Source organism: Hyperolius riggenbachi, chromosome 7 (assembly GCF_040937935.1).
Source record: "Hyperolius riggenbachi isolate aHypRig1 chromosome 7, aHypRig1.pri, whole genome shotgun sequence".
Taxonomy (NCBI): Eukaryota; Metazoa; Chordata; class Amphibia; order Anura; family Hyperoliidae; genus Hyperolius; species Hyperolius riggenbachi.
Window position 1 is genome coordinate 286,832,367 of NC_090652.1, and position 23,169 is coordinate 286,855,535.

Genomic DNA, 23,169 nt, shown 5'->3' on the forward strand with positions numbered 1-23,169 from the left:
TCGGCGGTAAGTGCAGGCTCTTGCGACGAGTGCAACTGAAGGCAGCACCACAGCGCAAAATCTTGCTCCCCATCACTCAGAATATGGGAGCATCGTTTTGGCTTTGTCTGAGTAATGCTACCTGAGAGCCCATTCACACTAGAAGTGCTTTTCTGAGCATTTTGTGATTGATTAGTGTTTTTTAAAATTGCTCCCATTCACTTTCATTAAAATCGCGGTAAAAATCGTGGGAAAATTGCACATTTTCGCGATCGCGTATGTGAAAATCGCGGCAATTTTTTTTAAGCATGTTTTACCACGATTTTAATGAAAGTGAATGGGAGTGATTTTAAAAAACGCTAATCATTTACAAAATGCTCAGAAAAGCGCTTCTGGTGTGAATGGCCCTTAGGGCTCTTTTCCACTATTAAATGCGATCACGATCGCGTTTCAATCTCCACCATTGCGATTGCGATTGAGCTACTATACTCATTATAGTAAAGCTCAATCACATCCAAAACGCGGCAGGAGGACGATTGTGCTTGGACCAAAATCGCATGGCAATCGGATCGTACTAATGGAAATTGCTGCTGCAGTTTCCATAAGTTTATTGTACCTTGCGATTTGCAATCAGAATCAAAGCGAAAATCGCAGGGTAGTGGAAAAAGGTCCTTAGGGCCCTTTTCCACTAGCAATCGCAATCACAAATCACAAATGCCAGCGATTGCGATTTTTCATTAATTTTGTTATGTGATTGCGATTTTTCATTTGCATTGCATTATCCCTCTTAAAATCGCTCCAGAAAGCAATTGCGGTTTGAAAATTGAATTACTATAGTGGAAAATACTTCTCATGATTTCTATAATAAAGTAGTAATTCTAGTGATTTTAAAATCACTAGCGATTTGCGATTTTGTGATTCAGCTGTGCAGTGGAAAAAGGCCCTAAGGGCTCATTCACACCTAAGCGGGAATAGTGCGATTCCCGCTAATCGTTAAAGCGCCAGTGCTATTTTAGTCTATGGCAGTGTTCACACTTGAGCAATTAGTGATAATCGCGGTTGTTCCGCGATTATGGCTAGTCGCAAAGGTGTTACATGCAGCATTTTTCTGGCGATTTTGGAGCAATCGCCATTAGCAGATATAGAAACGCTTATTGCGATCGCTCCAAAGACGCAAATTTGTCCAGTGATTTTTCCGCGTTCAGCCGCGGAAAAATCACCCATGGAAAACGCTACCGTAAATCGCTAGTGGTTAGCGATTTTAGGTGTGGATGGGCCCTTGTGACCGGCCATCGCTTGAGTGAAGTCAGCAACAGAATTTGTTGGTTAACCTTGTGCAGTGGCCAGGTGATAAGTAGTTGGCACGGGCAAGCTACTTATCACCTTGAATTGCATCAGGCCCATTTTGTCTTTGAGTCACAGAAAAGCATAACCATAAGATAAATGGCTGACATACATTTCTATTACAATTAATATGAACCATTCCTATCCCTATCCCTAGTCCCTAGATCTCTAGACATATATTAAAGTGGACCTTAACTCTTGCACAGGACAGAACGAAAACATAGAGAAATGCACCCTGTATGTATTTTGAGAGTTTAGCCTATTTAATTCCCCCTCATTTGTGTCTAATCACAAATTGATTGAGATTGTAATTTGACCTCTTCCCTGTGTCACATGACTGCCATGGCAGATAAGGCAGATAAGCTCAATTGAAAGTATAGGTTACCAATATGTCTGCTTCCATGAATCAGGGAAGTAGAAACAGTGCTAGGGATGCTCATTCGGATTCCGCGGAAATGTAATTTCTGAAATTCCGATCGCGGAAATTCCACCCGACTTTAACATCGATTTTCTCAAAAACTATAAGGTCTTTTTGAAAACTTTTTTTTGCATCTTGTTCACAAGATTCAGTTTAATAAACTAAACTAAATTTGGTGTTTCTAGGACTTAAGGGGGCTTTGCTATTAACCGCTAAAATCGGCGGATTTTTACTGTAATGTAAAATGCCGAAAATCTGCATTTGCCTATTTTCTGAATTTTACATTACAGTAAAAATCCGCCGAATTTAGTGGTTAATAGCAAAGCCCCCTTAAGGCCTAGAAACACCAAATTTTCAGGGTTTATTAAACAGAATCTTCTTAACAAGATGCAAAAAAAAGTTTTCAAAAAGACCTTATTTTTTGAGAAAATCAATGTTAAAGTCGGGCAGAATTTCCGCGATTTCCGGCGGAAATTCAGCATTGGAATGCGGAAAATGGTAGCGGAAAGCGGAATCGGTAATTAATACATGACGGAATGCGGATTTACCGCGGAATCGGAAATTGGCATTCCAACCATCCCTAAACAGTGCAGATATATTTTAGGATTAGTTTCAGCTGTAACAAAGAAATGCTTTTTGTTTAACGGTTATTATGTTGTTGTGTATCTTTTAGAGTAGAGAGGACACTCTGAGTTCAGGTCCACTTTAAAGCTCATCAAACAGGAAAGTGTTAAATCTAACAGTGCGGCCCTGGAAGACAACTGCATATGATGTCATAGCCTCCCCTCAGCTGTTCACATCCTGTGGGGGTTTCCTACATTTTAGAGTACCTACTAAGTGATACACAGAGGCGCTTGGCATAGTACCAGACCTGTTTTTGTTTATGCTCCATCTTATTGCCTGAGGAAGCGGGCCACTCCCGCGAAACGCGTTGTATTTTACTGGAGTAAGTAAATAAATAGTTTTGCTGAAAATTGATGGGCATTTTCTTGTGTCTGCCCGGAGAAGGTAAGTCCACCACTACCTCCTCACTTTTAAACGTTTTAGATGTTTTTATCCTTCTGGTGCCTCTGTATCCATACTACACCCTGTGATAGTGGCCATTTACCTACACATACCTCACCCTAAGGGTACTTTTACACTTAATCAGTTGGTATGCACTAGTGTGCATTAGTACGCATTAGTATGCGTTTTTTCCATAGCAGTGCATTGTGAAAAAGATTTCAGTTAAAACGCGTATAGTGGGAACTGTAGGAAAACATTGGCATTACTTTGAAAATCAGTTTTCTTTTAGTAATAACTGAGAGCAACTGATTAAGTGTAAAACAGGCCTAACACACTGATAGTAGACGCAGGCTCACGGATTTAATTGAAAACAGTGAAGGAATGTATTCACTGAACACTCTGGCAATAAAAACGGGATTCAGAGGGTGCATGTGGTTACCAAACACATAAAAAGGTAAGTACAATATGTGCATTAACTTCCCTGGCAGTATGCAGATGCAGATGCAGTGGCTGCGTCTGTGGGAGGGATTTTTTTTTTTATAAAAAATGTTTTCTATTTGTTAGCAAGCACTAGACTAGCTAACTATGTGTCCCAAGTCCCTTGGCACCTCTCTGACCCACACCTCCCCCCCCCCCCCCCCCGATCGCCGTCGTCAATATTTATCTGTCCGCGATCCCGCAAGAGCCGAAGCTTCACCAATGAGCTTCACTGTCGCTATGGCGACAATCGGACATAACCTCATGACGTCATGCGCAGTCCTGATCCTCCCTATAGAGCTGATTGGGAGGCTGCGCCATTGCGGGATCCCTGGGGGGTACGTATACCGGGGGCGATCGGTGGGGACCGGAGGGACTTGGTGCACATGGTTAGCTAGCGAAGTGTTAGCTTAACAATATAAAACAGGTTTTATGAAAAAAATCCTCCCGGGGCCATGTGATCCCCTGCAGCGGCTAGCCTGTGTCAGGCTTACCGCCAGGGAGGTTAATGGTTCTCTCATGGAGCAAGGTGAACCATTTGCATCAGGTGCAGAGATTTCAGGATCAGCATTTTTGTACTTTTGTGTACCTTCCTGAGGAGGAATGGAGTGGCTGAGTGTGAGCAGTTTGTTTGTCACAGACTCACAGCCAGCCAGTGTGCTCACTGATGTCACAAGGGGGGGCAGGAGTGCGAGCCACACCTGTATCAGACTGCTGAAGGGGTGAAAACCCGACAAAGGCATTTTATGCAGTTCGGCGAGTGAGGGGCGGAGCTATGGCCAAAAGAGGCAGGGTCATGGAAGAGGGTGCAGGGACGCGGGAGAGAGGGCGGAGTCACGGGTGTGACTGAGCTGCAATGGCCAGCCAGGCAAAGAGGCGGCGCAGCAGCCGGGAGGGTCCTTGTGCAAATGCAGTGCACATCTATCTTAGGAGAAAGTCACCTCCCCAGGATTGTGTTCCTCTGCATAATACATGTGATGACAGAGAGCCTAGTAGGAGGAAGAGGATTCTGGAGAGGTGAATTCTGCCTCAGCTGCAAACTCGGGGTTGGGGGCACCCTCTATACTTGGTGGGGTCACCTGGCTGCCTATACTGGGGGGAAAGGTCATCTGGTTACCTATACTGGAACTGGAGGAGGGGTCATCTGGCTAACTATAATGGGAAGGTCATCAGGCTACCTATACTAACACCCAGTGTCACCTAATCCACCCAGTGTCACCCCTTCTCACCCAGTGTCACCAGCCTTCCACACTCAATGTCACCCACCTACCACCTAATGTCACCCTCCCAACCTAGTGTGACCCTCCTCCCACTCAATGTCATCCACCTACCACCTAGTGTCACCAACCTACCATCCAGTGTCAATCACCTACCACCCAGTGTCACCAGTGGCGGACACAGCCAGCAGTGGGCCCCTGTGCAAAATTGTAATTGTGGGCCCCCTACAACCTGCGGCGCGCGTACCGCGTGCCGCGGCAAAAAACAGGTGTGGATAGAACCTGCGGCGCGTAGTGGGGAAAAAAATGGGCGTGGCAATGACCGGATGAGGGCGGAGCTAACTGTAACTTACAGCGAACCTGGGGTGAGGGTTTATTTCCTTTTAAACAATACTACTTGCCTGGCGGCCCTGCTGATCTATTTGGCTGAAGTAATAAACTGAATTACACTAGCAACAAGCATGCAGCTAATCTTCTCTGTTTTGACAATATTGTCAGAAACCCCTGACCTGCTGCATGCTTGTTCAGGGTCTATGGTTGAAAGAATAAGAGGCAGAGGACCAGCACGGCAGCCAGGCAACTTTTATTGCTTAAAAGGAGAGAAATATGGCAGCCTCAAGATTATTCTCACCTCAGGTTCCCTTGAAAAGTGCAATGCAAAGACAGTGGGCCCAAGTTTTGGTGACCCTTTCCCCAGAAAATTCACATAATTGTGCAGGTTTTCTCAAGAAAATACACATCATGTCGGCAGATATGCCCAGAAAATACGTGCAATCACTTCGGCAGATATGCCCAGAAAATACGTGCAATCAAGTCGGCAGATATGCCCAGAAAATACGTGCAATCAAGTCGGCAGATATGCCCAGAAAATACATGCAATCAAGTCGGCAGATATGCCCAGAAAATACGTGCAATCATGTCGGCAGATATGCCCAGAAAATACATGCAATCATGTCGGCAGATTTGCGCAGAAAATACATGCAATCATGTGGCAGACCTGCCCAGAACATACACCTGCTAATATAAATAAAAAAACAAAAACATTGACTCACCTGCAGCAGCAGACCTCCTGTCCCAGCCTCCATCCGGCGCGCAGCTCCCATGGGTGGTTGGGTGGATAGGTAGCCTGGTGGGTGGGTGAGTGGGTGGGTGGGTTGGTAGCCTGGTGGGTGGGTGGGTAGGTAGCCTGGTGGGTAGGTAGCCAGGTGGGTAGGTTGGTAACTAGCCTGGTAGGTAGGTAGCCTGGTGGGTGGGTAGGTAGGTAGCCTGGTGGGTGGGTGGGTAGGTAGGTAGCCTGGTGGGTAGGTAGGTAGCCTGGTGGGTGGTTAGCCGGGTGGGTGGGTAGGTAGCCTGGTGGGTGGGTTGGTAACTAGCCCGGTAGGTAGCCGGGTGGGTGGTTAGGTAGGTAGCCGGGTGGGTAGGTAGGTAGCCGGGTGGGTGGTTAGGTAGGTAGCCGGGTGGGTAGGTAGGTAGCAAGCCTGGTGGGTGGGTAGGTAGCCGGGTGGGTAGGTAGGAAGCCTGGTGGGTGGGTAGGTAGCCGGGTGGGTAGGTAGGTAGGTAGCCGGGTGGGTAGGTAGCCTGGTGGGTGGGTAGGTAGCCGGGTGGGTAGGTAGCCTGGTGGGTGGGTAGGTAACCGGGTGGGTGGTTAGGTAGTCGGGTGGGTGGTTAGGTAGGAAGCCTGGTTGGTGGGTATGTAGCCGGGTGGGTAGGTAGGAAGCCTGGTGGGTGGGTAGGTAGCCGGGTGGGTAGGTGGTTAGGTAGCCGGGTGGGTAGGTAGGAAGCCTGGTGGGTGGGTGGGTAGGTAGCCGGGTGGGTAGGTAGGAAGCCTGGTGGGTGGGTAGGTAGCCGGGTGGGTAGGTAGGAAGCCTGGTGGGTGGGTGGGTAGGTAGCCGGGTGGGTAGGTGGTTAGGTAGCCGGGTGGGTAGGTAGGTAGGTAGCCGGGTGGGTAGGTAGACTGGTGGGTGGGTAGGTAGCCGGGTGGGTGGTTAGGTAGTCGGGTGGGTGGTTAGGTAGGAAGCCTGGTTGGTGGGTATGTAGGCGGGTGGGTAGGTAGGAAGCCTGGTGGGTGGGTAGGTAGCCGGGTGGGTAGGTGGTTAGGTAGCCGGGTGGGTAGGTAGGAAGCCTGGTGGGTGGGTAGGTAGCCGGGTGGGTACGTAGGAAGCCTGGTGGGTGGGTGGGTAGGTAACCGGGTGGGTAGGTAGAAAGCCTGGTGGGTGGGTAGGTAGCCGGGTGGGTAGGTGGTTAGGTAGCCGGGTGGGTAGTTAGCCTGGTGGGTGGGTAGGTAGCAGGGTGGGTAGGTAGGTAGGAAGCCTGGTGGGTGGTTAGGTAGCCGGGTGGGTAGGTGGTTAGGTAGCCGGGTGGGTAGGGAGGTAGGAAGCCTGGTGGGTGGTTAGGTAGTCGGGTGGGTAGGTAGGTAGGAAGCCTGGTGGGTGGGTAGGTAGCCGGGTGGGTAGGTGGTTAGGTAGCCGGGTGGGTAGGCAGGTAGCCCTTTGAGTAGCTATCCGGGTGGGGGGCCCGACTCCTATCCTCCCTCCCTCCCTTCCTCACCTCGGGGGGCCCCCCTCCCGATATGCGTGGCGGGAGAACGAGCGGCAAATACAGGAAGTCTTCAGGGCTCCAGGCAGACTCTAGAGGCCCAGCCGCTTGGTCTCCAATATGTCTCCAACTCTGTCGACATATTGGAGACCAAGCGGCTGAGCCCTCTAGCGCATGCCTGGAGACCCGGATTTGCCGCTCTCCTGCCGCGCATACTGGGAGGGGGGCCCCCGAGGTGAGGGAGGGAGGGAGGATAGGAGTCGGGCCCCCCGGGGGAAAAAATAATAAAAAAAATATATTAAAAAAAAAATACTTAATGGGCCCCTGAAGAAAACGGAACTTCAGGGGCCCTCGTGCGGCGGCACGGCCTGCACGGCCGTATGTCCGCCACTGAGTGTCACCCTCCTACCACCCAGTGTCACCCACCTGTCACCCTCCTCCCACCCAGTGTCACCATCCCCACCCAGTGTTACCTTCCACGCTCAGTGTCACCCACCTCCCACCAGTGTCACCCTCCCCACCCAGTGTTACCCTCCTCCCACTCAGTGTCACCCCCCTACCACCCAGTATCACTCACCTACCACCCAGTGTCACTTACCTACCCCCCAGTGTCACCCACCTACCACCCAGTGTCACCCACCTACCACCCAGTGTCACCCACCTGCCACCCTCCTCCCACCTAGTGTACACTCCCCACACAGTGTCACCTTCCACACTTAGTGTCACCCACCTCCCACCAGTGTCACACTTCCCACCCAGTGTCACCCTCCTCCCACCCAGTGTCACCCACCTGCCACCCTCCTCTCACCAGTGTCACCCTTCCCACTAAGTATCACACTCATTCCACCCAGTGTCACCCTTCCCATCCAATGACACCCTCCCAGAAGCACCAAGTGTCCCCCTCCCACCCCACTCAGCAGCTCCATTCATATATGTGGGGTAAAGTATGTGCATTTTCACATGTGTAGGAGGTAATGTTTACTGCATTTTAACATGTGTGTGAAGTAATGTTTGCTGAATTTCATGTGTTGGAGGTAACGTTTGCCTCATTGCATGTGTGGTAGGTAAAGTTTGCCTCATTGCACACGACAGAAGTAACGTTTAGTTCATTGCATGTGTCGTAGGTAATGTTTGCCTCTTTGCATGTGTTGGAGGGAACATTTTCTGCATTTATTATTTGATGGTCAAAGTGACTGCATTTGCTACCTTGGGGTTATTTTTGCAGCATTTGGCATTTTGGGGCTCATAATTACTAAAGTGTATGCTAATAAATGAACCAAAAGAAAACATTGACAGGAGAATTAATATATTTTGTTGGCCACTTTATTCGGTACATCTTGTTAGTAGTGAGTTTGACACCTTTTTTGCCTTTCATACTGCCTTATTCTGCACTGCATTCCTCTGAGATTTTGGTCCACATTGACATGATAGCATCATACAGTTTCTGCAGATTTATTGTCTACCCATCCATGCTGAGAATCTCCAGTTTCAGCCCATCATGGGGGAAACACGGCTTTTTTATGTGTTTGGGTAACGTTGTCCAGTTACCTTTACAATCACTTTTCCCAACTATGTTTTGGGATTTAGCTCTGCCCACGTTATGCCATGGCCAAACCCATTTTTTACTGTGGTGTGCACTATGCATCACACTCACTCCTTTCCTTTTTGGGGGGTTGGGGGTGGGGGATGTCTGAAAATGGCCAACACCGAGTATCAAAAACCTTAGCTATGCCACTGACAATGGGTGAGGTCCTACTGAACTGACTTGAAAACCCACCTATACAAACAGCTGACACACTATTAGGATAACATTGTGGGCAGCACGGTGGCGTAGTGGTTAGCTCTCTCGCCTTGCAGCGCTGGGTCCCTGGTTCGAATCCCAGCCGGGGCACTATGTGCAAAGAGTTTGTATGTTCTCTCCGTGTCTGCGTGGGTTTCCTCCGGGCACTCCGGTTTCCTTCCACATTCCAAAAACATACGGATAAGTTGATTGGCTCCCCTTAAAATTGGCCCTAGACTACAGTACTTACACTACATAATATAGACATATGGCAATGGTAGGGATTAGATTGTGAGCTCCTTTGAGGGACAGTTAGTGACAATATATAAATATATATATATATATATATATATATATATATATATATATACTGTACAGCGCTGCGTAATATGTCAGCGCTATATAAATACTAAATAATAATAATAACATTCAAGCACAATACCTATATACAAGAAGTGTCATCGAGCATTGGCATAATCTAAAATATAACTTTTATTGTTACATATCTAAAAAACCATATACAATTCTCTATATAAGGCTAACTCAGCATCCTTATCATAGACTAGACCAGGCATGGGCAAACTTGGCCCTCCAGCTGTTAAGGAACTACAAATCCCACAATGCATTTGCCTTTATGAGTCATGACTGTGGCTGTCAGACTCCTGCATTGCATTGTGGGACTTGAAGTTCCTCAACAGCTGGAGGGCCAAGTTTGCCCATGCCTGGACTAGACACTATGATATAAATCAGTGAATCAAACAATGACTCATAGCCAAACCTTGTCTGAGGCCTACAGACGTTCAGTCCACAAAAAATATATATAGGTGCAATTACATATGTAATGTGGGAGTATACTCTTAAATGTCCAAATTCTATAGAAAAAAAGTAATCGTTGTTTAACTCCTAATGTAGTCCACTGTTACAGTTTCAAGTGCGTCAATGGCCACCATATAATCCACAAGGTTCCATCAAGGTATTAGTATATGAATAAGGTTTGGTTCACGCCACTGAGTGTGCTATTGTGTTGAGCTGCAGCATGACATGTCAGAACATTAAATGAAGCAGAGTAAATTGTCGGGTGCTGTGCGATCATTCCAAATCGGGGTGGGGATGTAACCCTCGGCCTCTAAAAGAGGGTCCCAAAAGTTTTGCTAATGTATTTCTATCTGTGAGGTAACTTTAGCATCTAAGGCTAAGTTTCGCCTTAGATAGGCGCCTGTGTAGCCAAAACGGCGCATGGGAGAGGGGTGGAGGCGTTGTAATGGTCGCATAGACTGTTGCTAGGCGACCAGAGCACACAGAGCAGTGGAACTTTCCAGAAGCCCTGCGCGGCCTGTCGGAAGCTACAGCGCAGGTGCGGAGGGGCAGAGCTAGAAAGGTGTAGCCGGATAGAACTGGTTAGAACCAGCCAGAGCGTGCCAGTCAGGCGGAGTGGAGAGAGGAACTTGGAAGTCAGGAGGCGGCGGAGAGAGTGGGAAGGAGGACACAAGGAGAACCGCCTCAGCAATCACCCCAGAGGCTAAGAGGGGACCCGGCGGCCACGCAGCAACCAGAGCAGAGCAGAGAGGCAGCGGCAACCAGGCCAGACAGTGACCGGAGACCAGAGGCTGTGTGCACAGAGCAAATCCGAGCTAGCCCTAGAGTCAACTACAAGTTACAGTGTGTGTTCAGTTAGTAGCCAGTGTTCAGCGGAGGCTTGCTGAGATAGAAATATAGCAACCCAGAACCTGGAGAGGCCAGGCCTGTTCATATTGCTGTTATCAGAGACTGTCTGTGTACAAAGGCCTTACAGAGACTATTGTGTCGATGATACAGTTGTTGCTGCCAGCTAAAGTGAAGAAATCTGCTGCTGATTATATGAAATGTATTGAGTGTGAAGCCCTTCTGTTACAAGATACTTTATCAGCCTCCATTGAGTACCCCACTGGGCTGACACATCCACCCTCTTGCTTTAGGCCTGATTCAGAGACAGTGTGCCTGTCAAGTCCGTGTCAAGTATAGAGTTGAAGTTCATGTGTTCTTCTGTGCTATGTTCTGAAGTGTTACTAAGAGAGTGATACAAGAAGTGAACCAAAGTGTGATTTATGCATATTACCTGAGTACACTGTCTTAAAGAAAGAGGAGATAACTAAGGCTGTGATTTTAAAGAGAACCTGTCAGTATTAAAGAAGATAAGTGAAAAAGGAGGAGTTGCATTGCGTCTTCTGATACTAAAAGTGTGCTACAATAAAGAGTGAACTGACCTTTGATCAAGATACAGAGTCCACTTACTTGGAGTACAAATTTTGCAACAACTCTAAATTAGAACTTATTCAGCCTAAAAGTCAAAGTGCACAAAAAGAGAGTTATATTGAGGGTGATTCTGGTGGTATAGCCGGGTGCATTGGTCATTGGTGGTGAGATATTATCAAGGGTAAAGAGTCTAAGAGATCTTTGAGCAAGGTGAACATCCTTTTTGGGATCAACCAATGAACTGTGCAACTATACAGTACCATCTTTAAGAACTGTCACGAGTTCCCCCAAGGTTTTGATGAGCAACAGAGCTTGGACTTGGTTGCAAGGGACTGAGAACTGTTTAGGAACTGAAATTGCTCAGTAGACCATCCCCTTCCCCAGCCCACGCCCCAACAGTGGTACTCCCTCCAAAGTGATCCAGCACAGCTCTTTTATCTGAAATTATTTTATTGGATCATTAAAACATATATAAATATAGCTGCATAGTGGCTACGGTCCACCGTTTCAGACAATCACAGTCCTTGTTCACGCCACATAGGCTGTGTGACGTGAACAAGGACTGTGATGGTCTGAAACGGTGGACCGTAGCCACTATGCAGCTATATTTATACATGTTTTAATGATCCAATAAAATAATTTCAGATAAAAGAGCTGTGCTGGATCACTTTGGAGGAATTGCATGATATATCCTGTGGGTACGCGGGTGGATCCGCTGCACACTCAGCATTGCTTGAGTGTGGTCTCCTACACCTTCTGGTTACCCAGCAGTGGTACTGTGATGTAAACATGCTGTAAAGTGATTGATTGTTGTACAAGAAGACCTTTGTAGCTCAACTTTCAAATATAATTTGTATGTAACGTAACCTTTTTATCCCACAGCTTTTACCTGCTGTGAAGACTAGGAGAGTGTGTATTTTGACCTGTGATGTGCAAGGGAGGTGTATTGTGTTGTTAAAGTGCTACGGGTTGATTGAAACGACCAGTGATCACGTTAGGTCGCAAATAAATCTTTGATAATTTCAAGTCAGTGTCTGGTGGATTCCCCTCAGCCGGGGCCTGGTGCTAACGGATAAATCAGGTTACAGGGGCATCCTCAGAAGTTTGCCTCAGGCAGCAAAAGGTTTAGAAGCGGTGCTGCATGAGGTACTTACAAAGCAAGTGTCATTCCTACAAAAAGCAAACCAAGGAACAAGGTGAAACTATGAGCTGCATTGGTTACAGTAAGCAATGCAAGTTTATCTGGAGACCAGCATACGTTTTTATAGCGCAGGGCTGAGCAAGCTTTGCAAGGCCCGGGATGCTGCGGGCCTTGGGCCACATTTCTTAAATGTTTCCCCTCCCTGCAGAGTCGTGAGCAGGTGGTAACAGGGGATTACTTAAAACTCCCCCGAAAGCCAATTGCAGCGGCACATCTCCATGGCAACAGAGCGTCACATGACACGCCGTCAGGACATACCAGCGTATTACACGCTGGCAGCCAATGTGTAATATGCTGGTATGTCCTGAAGGCGTGTCATGTGATGCCCTGTTGCCATGCGACACTGGAATCGGTGATCAGGTGAGTTTTAAGTAACCCCTTGTTACCGCCCACTGTAAACTCTGCAGGGAAGGAGGGATTAAGGGAAAGAGATGAGAGAGAGAGGAATTACAGCGCCCTTGGGCTGTAGTTTGCCAAGTGCTGATGTAGTGTCTACTTTAGGGGAGCCAGCAGTAGACTTCATAGGGAAAGCCAGCTAACCTGATTGGGTGGACAGTACTCTCATGAACTGTTAGGTTTCCAATAGATTGTAGTAAACTACACCCACACTATTTGCTTTGTGCTGTAAGAGGGTGCTGTGATTGGAGAACTATTCCCTATGAGGTTTCCTGCTGGGTCCCCTAAGGCCTTTTTTCCATGGGCAGTTGATAGGAAGTGAAATGCCTCTCAAATTCTCACAACTGCTCACTGCTGCCTGGTAACTGCTCACTGCTGCCTGCTAACTGCTCACTGCTGCTTGGCAACTGCTTGCTGCTGCCTGGTAACTGCTGAGCACACAGTTCAACTGCTCGTGGAAAAAAAGCCTAAAGAAAACCTGTAAATCAGGAAGAAGAAGCCTCTTGATCCAAATGTGCAGCACCAATCCAGCGCTGGCTCCCTCAAACAGCAGCAGACGGCAATATTTACCTCTAGGCTCCAGGGCATGGACAGTACCAGCTTCAACCTCGGGCTACCTGCGCAGTAGGGTGGACCCAATCGGGCTTGGATAGTTCTATCGGAGCCAGAGAGGAAGCTGATACTGTGCCTGCGCTAAAGCTCAGAGGTAAATATCGTTGTGTGCTACAACCTGCGTACATTCACCATCAGTCTTGTCAGTGGATTTTCTGGGGGACAGGGGAAGCCGCATAAGGATCCAGAGGCTTCCCCCTCTAAGGTAAATACCCCCCAGGGCAGTTTGTTTTTTGGTACTTATCCGTTAGCCGGGCGCATCCGGCAGATGGCGCTGTTGTTGCTAATTTCAATCATACTTGCTTCACGTAACAAAACTTGTGATTGTAACCGCCGCAGGTGGTGCTAATTGTATTACTAGTTGACGTAACAATATGTCTATTAAAAAAATGACTTAATTAAATGACAAATAAGCTGGTGGCAATGTAACAGATCAAGCCGTTGGCTTCGTGTCTCGCTGTCCTCCCCTCTTGGCCTCTCTCCTATAGTACACTTGCAGCCCTGGGGATACTCGTGTCCCCCTAGAGTCGTTCATCGCAAGAAAACAAGCAGGATTCCCTGCCGCGACGAACGACTCTGAGGGGACACGCATGTCCCACTACCCCAAGGGTAGATTCAATCAGAGTGATTGAATGTGCCAGGAATCCCATGGGAAAATTGATGTGTGCATGGGTACCTTAACCACTTGAGGACCGCAGTGTTAAAGTCTCCTAAAGACCAGGCCATTTTTCATAAATTGGGCCACTGCAGCTTTAAGGCCTTGCTGCAGGGCCGTACAACTCAGCACACAAGTGAATCCCCCCCCCCCCCTTTTCTCCCCACCAACAGAGCTTTCAGTTGGTGGGCAAGGATCGCTCCCCCAATGTTTTTTTGGGTTTTTTTATACAAATATTTTTTTTTATTTTTTTTTTATAAAAATGCCTATTTTTTTTATAATTTTTCCTCCCTCCCTCCCCCAGTCAGCCTATCACCATTGATCGCTTCTGTATCCCCAGGCGGTTTTGCCATCGCCGCTGAGAGACTGAAGGCAGAGCACAACGCCTTCTAAGCGGAGATGCACGTATCAGCGCACATGCTTCCCTGATAGCCCCATAGAAGGCCGTTCATGCTAATCGGCATGGAGCGGTTCTGGGGCTGCCGCCGCGTTCACGCCAATTGGTGTGGAGCAGTCGGCAAGAAGTTAAAGGACAACTGAAGCGAGAATTATATGGAGGCTGCCATATTTATTTTTAAGCAATACCAGTTGTTTGGCTATCCTGCTGATCCTCTGCCTCTAATACATTTAGCCATAGCCCCTGAACAAGCATGTAGCACACCTTATTTCAGACTTTAAAGTGAACCTTAAGTGTCCCAAAAAAATTGAGTTTTACTCACCTGGGGCTTACCTCAGCCCCCTGCAGCTGATCGGTGCCCACGACGAGTCGCTCTGATGCTCCGGGTCCCGCTGGCGGCCACTTCCGGTTTCGCCGTCAGGACCCGTCAGGCTGGGGAACGCGGCTGATACTACGCGTTCCCAGCCAAAATAGCCCCCCTATGCGGCCATATGTCCGCATACGGGTGCCTATGCGGACATATGGCAGCATAGGGGTGCTATTTTGGCTGGGAACGCGTAGTATCAGCCGCGTTCCCCAGCCTGACGGGTCCTGACGGCGAAACCGGAAGTGGCCGCCAGCGGGACCCGGAGCATCAGAGCGACTCGTCGTGGGCACCGATCAGCTGCAGGGGGCTGAGGTAAGCCCCAGGTGAGTAAAACTCAATTTTTTTTGGACACTTAAGGTTCACTTTAAAGTCAGATCTGACAAGGTTAGCTGCATGCTTGTTTCTGGTGTTATTCAGACACTACTGCAGACAAATAGATCAGCAGGGCTGCCAGGCAACTGGTATTGTTTAAAAGGAAATAAACATGGCCGCCTCCATATACTGTACGTTTCACTTCAGGTTCCCTTTAAGTTTCCCATGACGGCGATAGATGAATACGGCGATAACAGAAAATATAACCCACCCGCCCAATTATGGAGTCACTGGAACTGTATTCCCTGAAGGCTGCCACTGACATTTACACAAATAGCGGAGTTTCAGGTGATGAAGCTCAGCACTTGTCCTGTACATCCACTGACTCTACAGGGAGCTCCCCGCTGCCCACGCTCTGGACCTGACCTTCTTTACAATTAGCCAAGAGAAAAAAAAGGTTTTTTTTATTTTTCTTGACCATGAAACAGTAACTCAAGGTGCTACCCTGGAAGATTATCTGTGTCACTGAATTCTGTTACCGTCTTTTCCATAGATCAACGTATGTAATGGAGCACAAAAGTCCTGAAGTGCAATATTCTGCCAGAAGATGGCAGTGCAGAACCACATAAAGATTTAAAGGGAACCTAAACTGAGAAGGATGTGGATTTTACCTTTTAAAATAATACCAGTTGCCTGACTCTCCTGCTGATCCTGTGTCTCTAAGGGCCCTTTTCCACCAGCGCGTTTGCGCTGGCTGAATCGCAAAAACGCAAACCGCTAGCGATTTTACAATCGCTACGGTTTGCTTTTTAACATAGGAATCGCGGTAGGTCATTTCCACTACCGCGATTCGTTTTTGCCAGGAACGCGAACGCGCGGCGGAGCGATATTTGCCGCGATTTTGCTATGCAGTGCATAGCATAGCAAAATTGCCGCCGCGAACGTCGGGGAATCGCCGGTAATTGCGATTCAGCAATCGCTAGCGTTCAGCTTGAACACTAGCGATTGCTAGTGGAAAAGGGCCCTTAAGGTGCATACACACATCAGACCATAGTTTTTGGAAAATGAAAGATCACAGACCAATTTTACCCCCTTCCATGTAGTATGAGAGCCATACTCTACACAGTCTATTCTATGGAGCTGAACTCCCCATCAGATAGAAATCTTTGCAAGATGCTGCACACAAAGATGCTGTACACATTCAAAAGATCAGTATCTACAAAAGATCTGTTCCTGCAAAAGGTCCGTTCCTCCAAAAGGTCCGTTCCTCCAAAATGCATTCATAGTCTATGATATCTGCAGATCTCATACACACCTTGTTTAACAGACATTCATCTGCAGATCAGATCCACCAGGATGGATTTTCAGATCTGCAGATGATTGTCTGGTCTGCAGATGAAGGTCTGTTAAACAAGGTGTGTATGAGGATCTGCAGATCTCATAGGCTATGAATGCATTTTGGAGGAACGGACCTTTTGCAGGAACAGATCTTTTGTAGATACTGATCTGTTGAATGTGTACAGCATCTTTGTGTGCAGCATCTTGCAAACATTTCTGTCTGATGGGGAGTTCAGCTCAATAGAATAGACTGTGTAGAGTGTGGCTCTCATACTACATGGAAGGGGGTAAAATTGGTCTGTGATCTTTCATTTTCCAAAGACTATGGTCTGATGTGTGTATGAGCCTTAAGACTTTTAGCCACGGCCCCTCAACAAGCATGCACATCAGGTGCTCTGACTGAAGTCAGACTGGATTAGCTGCATGCTTGTTTCAGTTGTGCGGTTCAGCCACTACTGCACCTAAAGAGATCAGCAGGGCTGACGGGCAACTGGTATTGTTTAAAAGGAAAAATCCATATCCCTCTCAGTTTAGGTTCCCTTTAACCTCTTGAGGACTGCAGGGCTAAACCCCCCTAGTGACCAGGCCATTTTTAGAAAAAATAGCCACTGCAGCTTTAAGGCCACGCTGCAGGGCCGCACAGTACAGCACACAAGTGATCAACCCCCCCCTTTTCTCCCCACCAACAGAGCTCTCTGTTGGTGGGGTCTGATCACTCCCCCCATGTTTGTTTGTTTTTTTATCAATATTTATATCCGTGTTTTTTTTTTTACAAAAAACCCTGTTTCTTTAAATGTATTCCCTCCCTCCCTCCCCACAACCAGCCAATTATGGCAATAGGCTGTCATAGGCTTCTGCCTATGAGAGCCGATCGCTCTCTTGTCCCCCAGGGGGACAGCCGTGTGACACGGCTGTCCCCAGTACAGCGCTGCTGCTGCCGATCGCAGCGCTGTACATAGAAATAGACGGCGATCACGCCGTCTAACAGTCTCCCGAGCGGCAATAGCCGCTCGGAGACTGAAGAGGGGGCGGAGCTCGGCCCTCCGTGCACGAGATGCGCGCGCAGCGCGCGCGCGATCTTATGCAGATTACAGCCCCAGGACTTTACGCCAATCGGCGTTAGGCGGTCCTGGGGCTGCCACCGAGGCCACGCCCATCGGCGTGACGCGGGCGGCAAGAGGTTAAAGTCAACTGTCAAACCCAGATACATCAATGAGCGTATCACACAGGTTATCATTCACAATCTATTGGGATTTTAAAGGGGTTCTCCAGGAGGGGTTAAAATAAAATCTGACACTTACCTGGGGCTTCTATCAGCGCGGTATCCCATCTAACTGTGGCTGCACAGGCGTGGCTGCGCGTGCTCACTCCCGCACATGTCATTGGAAGCTTACTGCGCAGACGCAATACAAGAAAACTTCGCACTGCGCCTACGCAGTAAGCTTCCAATGACGCGAGCGGGAGTGCGCATTGTTCGTCTTGTTAGATGAATAATTGCCCGGTGCCGGCGGAGGGGAACGGGTGATTGGAGGAGGACGGCGCGGGACATAACAGCTACAGGGGACTGATAGAAGCCCCAGGTAAGTGTCAGATTTTATTTTCAAACCCCCCTAGAGAACCCCTTTAAGAAGAATTCTGTGTCCTGTCATTGGGTCCGGACCTGAATAGGTAGAACAAAATTATATTTTACATCTTTAAAAAAACCAAAGCCTTTGAAAAATTCACTGTCGGCAGAAGTGTCAACCTCTCTTACTACTAGCAAGCAGTATGGATAAATAAAGAGATAACAAAATAAGTTCAGCTACACAGAATCAATTCCTGAATGCATTTTAAATCTGAAAAAGGCTTATTAACTTAAAGTTTACTCTTTTTCTTTTAAAGGACAACTGAAGTGAGAGGGATATGGAGGCTGCCATACTTATTTACTTTTAAGCAATTCTAGTTGCCTGGCTGCCCTGCTGAGCTCTGCCTCTAATACTTCCAGCCATAGACCCTGAACAAGCATAAGCAGATCAGATGTTTCTGACATTATTGTCAGATCTGACAAGATTAGCTGCATGCTTGTTTCTTCTGTTATTCAGACACTACTGCAGACAAAAGATCAGCAGAGATGCCAGGCAACTGGTATTGTTTAAAAGGAGATAAATATGGCAGCCACCAAAGAGGGCCAGTTCTAGACTTTTCATTGCCTGAGGCAAACTTGTGAGGATGTGACCCCTGCTTGATCAGGCATAGGTACCTCTGTATAGGAAGCCAGGTATAGATGCCCCCAGTATAGGAAGCCAAGTATATGTGCATGCAGTATAGGTAGCCAAGTATAGGTGCCCCCAGTATAGATAGCCAGGTATAGGTTAGATCCAACTGCACTGGCTAACTACCGCCCGGTGTCGCTTCTCCCATTCGCATCCAAATTGCTTGAACGACACATACATGCTGATCTAAGCCATTATTTATCTGCTAACTCCCTGCTTAATCAGTTTCAGTCTGGCTTTCATTCTAACCACTCCACAGAAACAGCCCTTACTAAAGTGGCCAATGATCTTTTTACAGCTAAATCCAAATGTCATTTTTCCATACTCATCCTTCTAGAGTTGGGCCGAACGGTTCGCCGGCGAACGTGGTTCGCGCGAACGTAGGTGGTTCGCGTGCGGGTACCGCACGCGAACCTTTTGCGGAAGAAGTTCGGTTCGCCCCATAATGCACTGAGGGTCAACTTTGACCCTCTACATCACAGTCAGCAGGCCCAGTGTAGCCAATTAGGCTACACTAGCCCCTGGAGCCCCACCCCCCCTTATATAAGGCAGGCAGCGGCGGCCATTACGGCCACTCGTGTGCCTGCATTAGTGAGAGTAGGGCGAGCTGCTGCAGTCTCTCATATAGGGAAAGATTGGTTAGGCTTAACTTCTTCCTGGCTGCATACCTGTTCTGTTCAGTGAGCCCTCAGCCCACTGCATACCTGTACTGTGATCCTGCCACTGCATACCTGTTCAGTGATCCTGCCACTGCATACCTGTTCTGTTCAGTGAGCCCTCAGCCCACTGCATACCTGTACTGTGATCCTGCCACTCCATACCTGTTCAGTGATCCTGCCACTGCATACCTGTTCTGTTCAGTGAGCCCTCAGCCCACTGCATACCTTTACTGTGATCCTGCCACTCCATACCTGTTCAGTGATCCTGCCACTGCATACCTGTTCAGTGATCCTGCCACTGCATACCTGTTCTGTGAACTCGCCACTGTATACCTGTTCTGTTCAGTGGACCCGCCACTGTATACCTGTTCTGTTCAGTGGACCCGCCACTGTATACCTGTTCTGTTCAGTGGACCCGCCACTGTATACCTGTTCAGTGAACCCGCCACTGCATACCTGTTGTGTTCAGTGAACCTGCCACTGCATACCTGTTCTGTGAACCCGCCACTGTATACCTGTTCTGTTCAGTGGACCCGCCACTGTATACCTGTTCAGTGAACCCGCCACTGTATACCTGTTCTGTTCAGTGGACCCGCCACTGTATACCTGTTTAGTGAACACGCCACTGCATACCTATTGTGTTCAGTGATCCTGCCACTGCATACCTGTTCTGTGAACCCGCCACTGTATACCTGTTCTGTTCAGTGGACCCGCCACTGTATACCTGTTCTGTGAACCCGCCACTGTATACCTGTTCTGTTCAGTGGACCCGCCACTGTATACCTGTTCTGTTCAGTGGACCCGCCACTGTACACCTGTTCTGTTCAGTGGACCCGCCACTGTATACCTGTTTAGTGAACACGCCACTGCATACCTATTGTGTTCAGTGATCCTGCCACTGCATACCTGTTCTGTGAACCCGCCACTGTATACCTGTTCTGTTCAGTGGACCCGCCACTGTATACCTGTTCTGTTCAGTGGACCCGCCACTGTATACCTGTTCTGTTCAGTGGACCCGCCACTGTATACCTGTTCTGTTCAGTGGACCCGCCACTGTATACCTGTTTAGTGAACACGCCACTGCATACCTATTGTGTTCAGTGATCCTGCCACTGCATACCTGTTCTGTGAACCCGCCACTGTATACCTGTTCTGTTCAGTGGACCCGCCACTGTATACCTGTTCTGTGAACCCGCCACTGTATACCTGTTCTGTTCAGTGGACCCGCCACTGTATACCTGTTCTGTTCAGTGGACCCGCCACTGTATACCTGTTCTGTTCAGTGGACCCGCCACTGTATACCTGTTCAGTGAACCCGCCACTGCATACCTGTTGTGTTCAGTGAACCTGCCACTGCATACCTGTTCTGTGGACCCGCCACTGTATACCTGTTCTGTTCAGTGGACCCGCCACTGTATACCTGTTCAGTGAACCCGCCACTGCATACCTGTTGTGTTCAGTGAACCTGCCACTGCATACCTGTTCAGTGAACCCGCCACTGCATACCTGTTGTGTTCAGTGAACCTGCCACTGCATACCTGTTCTGTGAACCCGCCACTGTATACCTGTTCTGTTCAGTGGACCCGCCACTGTATACCTGTTCTGTTCAGTGGACCCGCCACTGTATACCTGTTCTGTTCAGTGGACCCGCCACTGTATACCTGTTCAGTGAACCCGCCACTGCATACCTGTTGTGTTCAGTGAACCTGCCACTGCATACCTGTTCTGTGGACCCGCCACTGTATACCTGTTCTGTTCAGTGGACCCGCCACTGTATACCTGTTCAGTGAACCCGCCACTGCATACCTGTTGTGTTCAGTGAACCTGCCACTGCATACCTGTTCAGTGAACCCGCCACTGCATACCTGTTGTGTTCAGTGAACCTGCCACTGCATACCTGTTCTGTGAACCCGCCACTGTATACCTGTTCTGTTCAGTGGACCCGCCACTGTATACCTGTTCTGTTCAGTGGACCCGCCACTGTATACCTGTTCTGTTCAGTGGACCCGCCACTGTATACCTGTTCAGTGAACCCGCCACTGCATACCTGTTGTGTTCAGTGAACCTGCCACTGCATACCTGTTCTGTGAACCCGCCACTGTATACCTGTTCTGTTCAGTGGACCCGCCACTGTATACCTGTTCAGTGAACCCGCCACTGTATACCTGTTCTGTTCAGTGGACCCACCACTGTATACCTGTTTAGTGAACACGCCACTGCATACCTATTGTGTTCAGTGATCCTGCCACTGCATACCTGTTCTGTGAACCCGCCACTGTATACCTGTTCTGTTCAGTGGACCCGCCACTGTATACCTGTTCTGTGAACCCGCCACTGTATACCTGTTCTGTTCAGTGGACCCGCCACTGTATACTTGTTCTGTTCAGTGGACCCGCCACTGTATACCTGTTTAGTGAACACGCCACTGCATACCTATTGTGTTCAGTGATCCTGCCACTGCATACCTGTTCTGTGAACCCGCCACTGTATACCTGTTCTGTTCAGTGGACCCGCCACTGTATACCTGTTCAGTGAACCCGCCACTGCATACCTGTTGTGTTCAGTGAACCTGCCACTGTATACCTGTACTGTTCAGTGAACCCACCGCATCAGTGCGCATACCTGTGCAGTTAAGTGAACCCACCTACCTACGTGAGTGCACGCAGTGTGATATACCACTCCGTGCATACCCGATATGGACAAAACAGGTAGAGGAAGAGGAAGAGGTAGTGGCAGAGGCAGAGGAAGGCCACCCGGCAGGTCTGCGCGAGGTCGTGTAAATGTAATTTCGTGTGGACCTGGCCCACAGTACAATGCTCGGAAGAAGGCACGTCCCATCACCTCCCAAGATTGTCAGGACATGGTTGAGTATTTAGCGACACAGAACACCTCATCTTGCTCAGCCACCAGCGCTACTACTAGCACCACTTCCGCTGCATTTGACACTTCGCAAGAATTATTTAGTGTTGAAATCACTGATGCACAGCCATTGTTGTTACAGCCAGATGAATTTTCACCAGCTAATATGTCTGAGTTACGCGGCAACACTATGGATGTAACGTGTCAGGAGGATGAAGGACCTACTGATGGTGCAAGTTTGGATTTGTCTGAGGCAAGCGAAGCTGGGCAGGATGACTACGATGATGACGGTAATAGGGATCCTCTGTATGTTCCCAATAGAGGAGATGAAGAGGGGGACAGTTCAGAGGGGGAGTCAGAGAGTAGTAGGAGGAGAGAAGTTGCTGAAAGAAGCTGGGGCAGCTCTTCGTCAGAAACAGCTGGTGGCAGAGTCCGGCACCATGTATCGCCACCTATGTACAGCCAGCCAACTTGCCCTTCAGCATCAGCTGCTGAGGTCCCCATAGTGCCCACATCCCAGGGTGGCTCAGCGGTGTGGAAATTTTTTAATGTGTGTGCCTCAGATCGGACCAAAGCCATCTGTTCGCTCTGCCAACAAAAATTGAGCCGTGGAAAGGCCAACACTCACGTAGGGACAAGTGCCTTACGAAGGCACCTGGAGAAAAGGCACAAACAGCAATGGGATGGCCACCTGAGCAAAAGCAGCAGCAGCACACAAAAGAAAAGTCACCCTCCTTCTCCTCTTCCTCCTTCAGGTGCATCATCTGCTTCTGCCGCTTTCTCCCTTGCACCTTCACAGGCACCCTCCTCCACTCCGCCTCTGCCCTTGAGCGGTTCCTGCTCCTCTGCCCACAGCAGCAGTCAGGTGTCCGTGAAGGAAATGTTTGAGCAGAAGAAGCCACTTTTGGCCAGTCACCCCCTTGCCCGGCGTCTGACAGCTGGCGTGGCGGAACTGTTAGCTCGCCAGCTGTTACCATACCGGCTGGTGGACTCTGAGGCCTTCCGTAAATTTGTGGCCATCGGAACACCGCAGTGGAAGATGCCAGGCCGCACTTATTTTTCGAGAAAGGCCATACCCCAACTGCACCGTGAAGTTGAGAGGCAAGTGGTGTCATCTCTTGCGAAGAGCGTTGG

The 23,169-nt window shown here is 48.7% G+C and overlaps 1 protein-coding gene across 1 annotated transcript in view; it reads left to right on the forward strand.

Annotated features, from left to right (window-relative positions):
* Positions 1 to 13,331: 13,331 nt before the first annotated feature.
* Positions 13,332 to 23,169, forward strand: part of NXPH2 (neurexophilin 2) — a 281,561-nt gene continuing 271,723 nt past the window's right edge. Inside the window, exon 1 of the mRNA XM_068245880.1 lies at positions 13,332 to 13,401. The gene's annotated coding sequence lies outside the window, so the exon portion shown is untranslated. The remainder of the gene's footprint in view (positions 13,402 to 23,169) is intronic.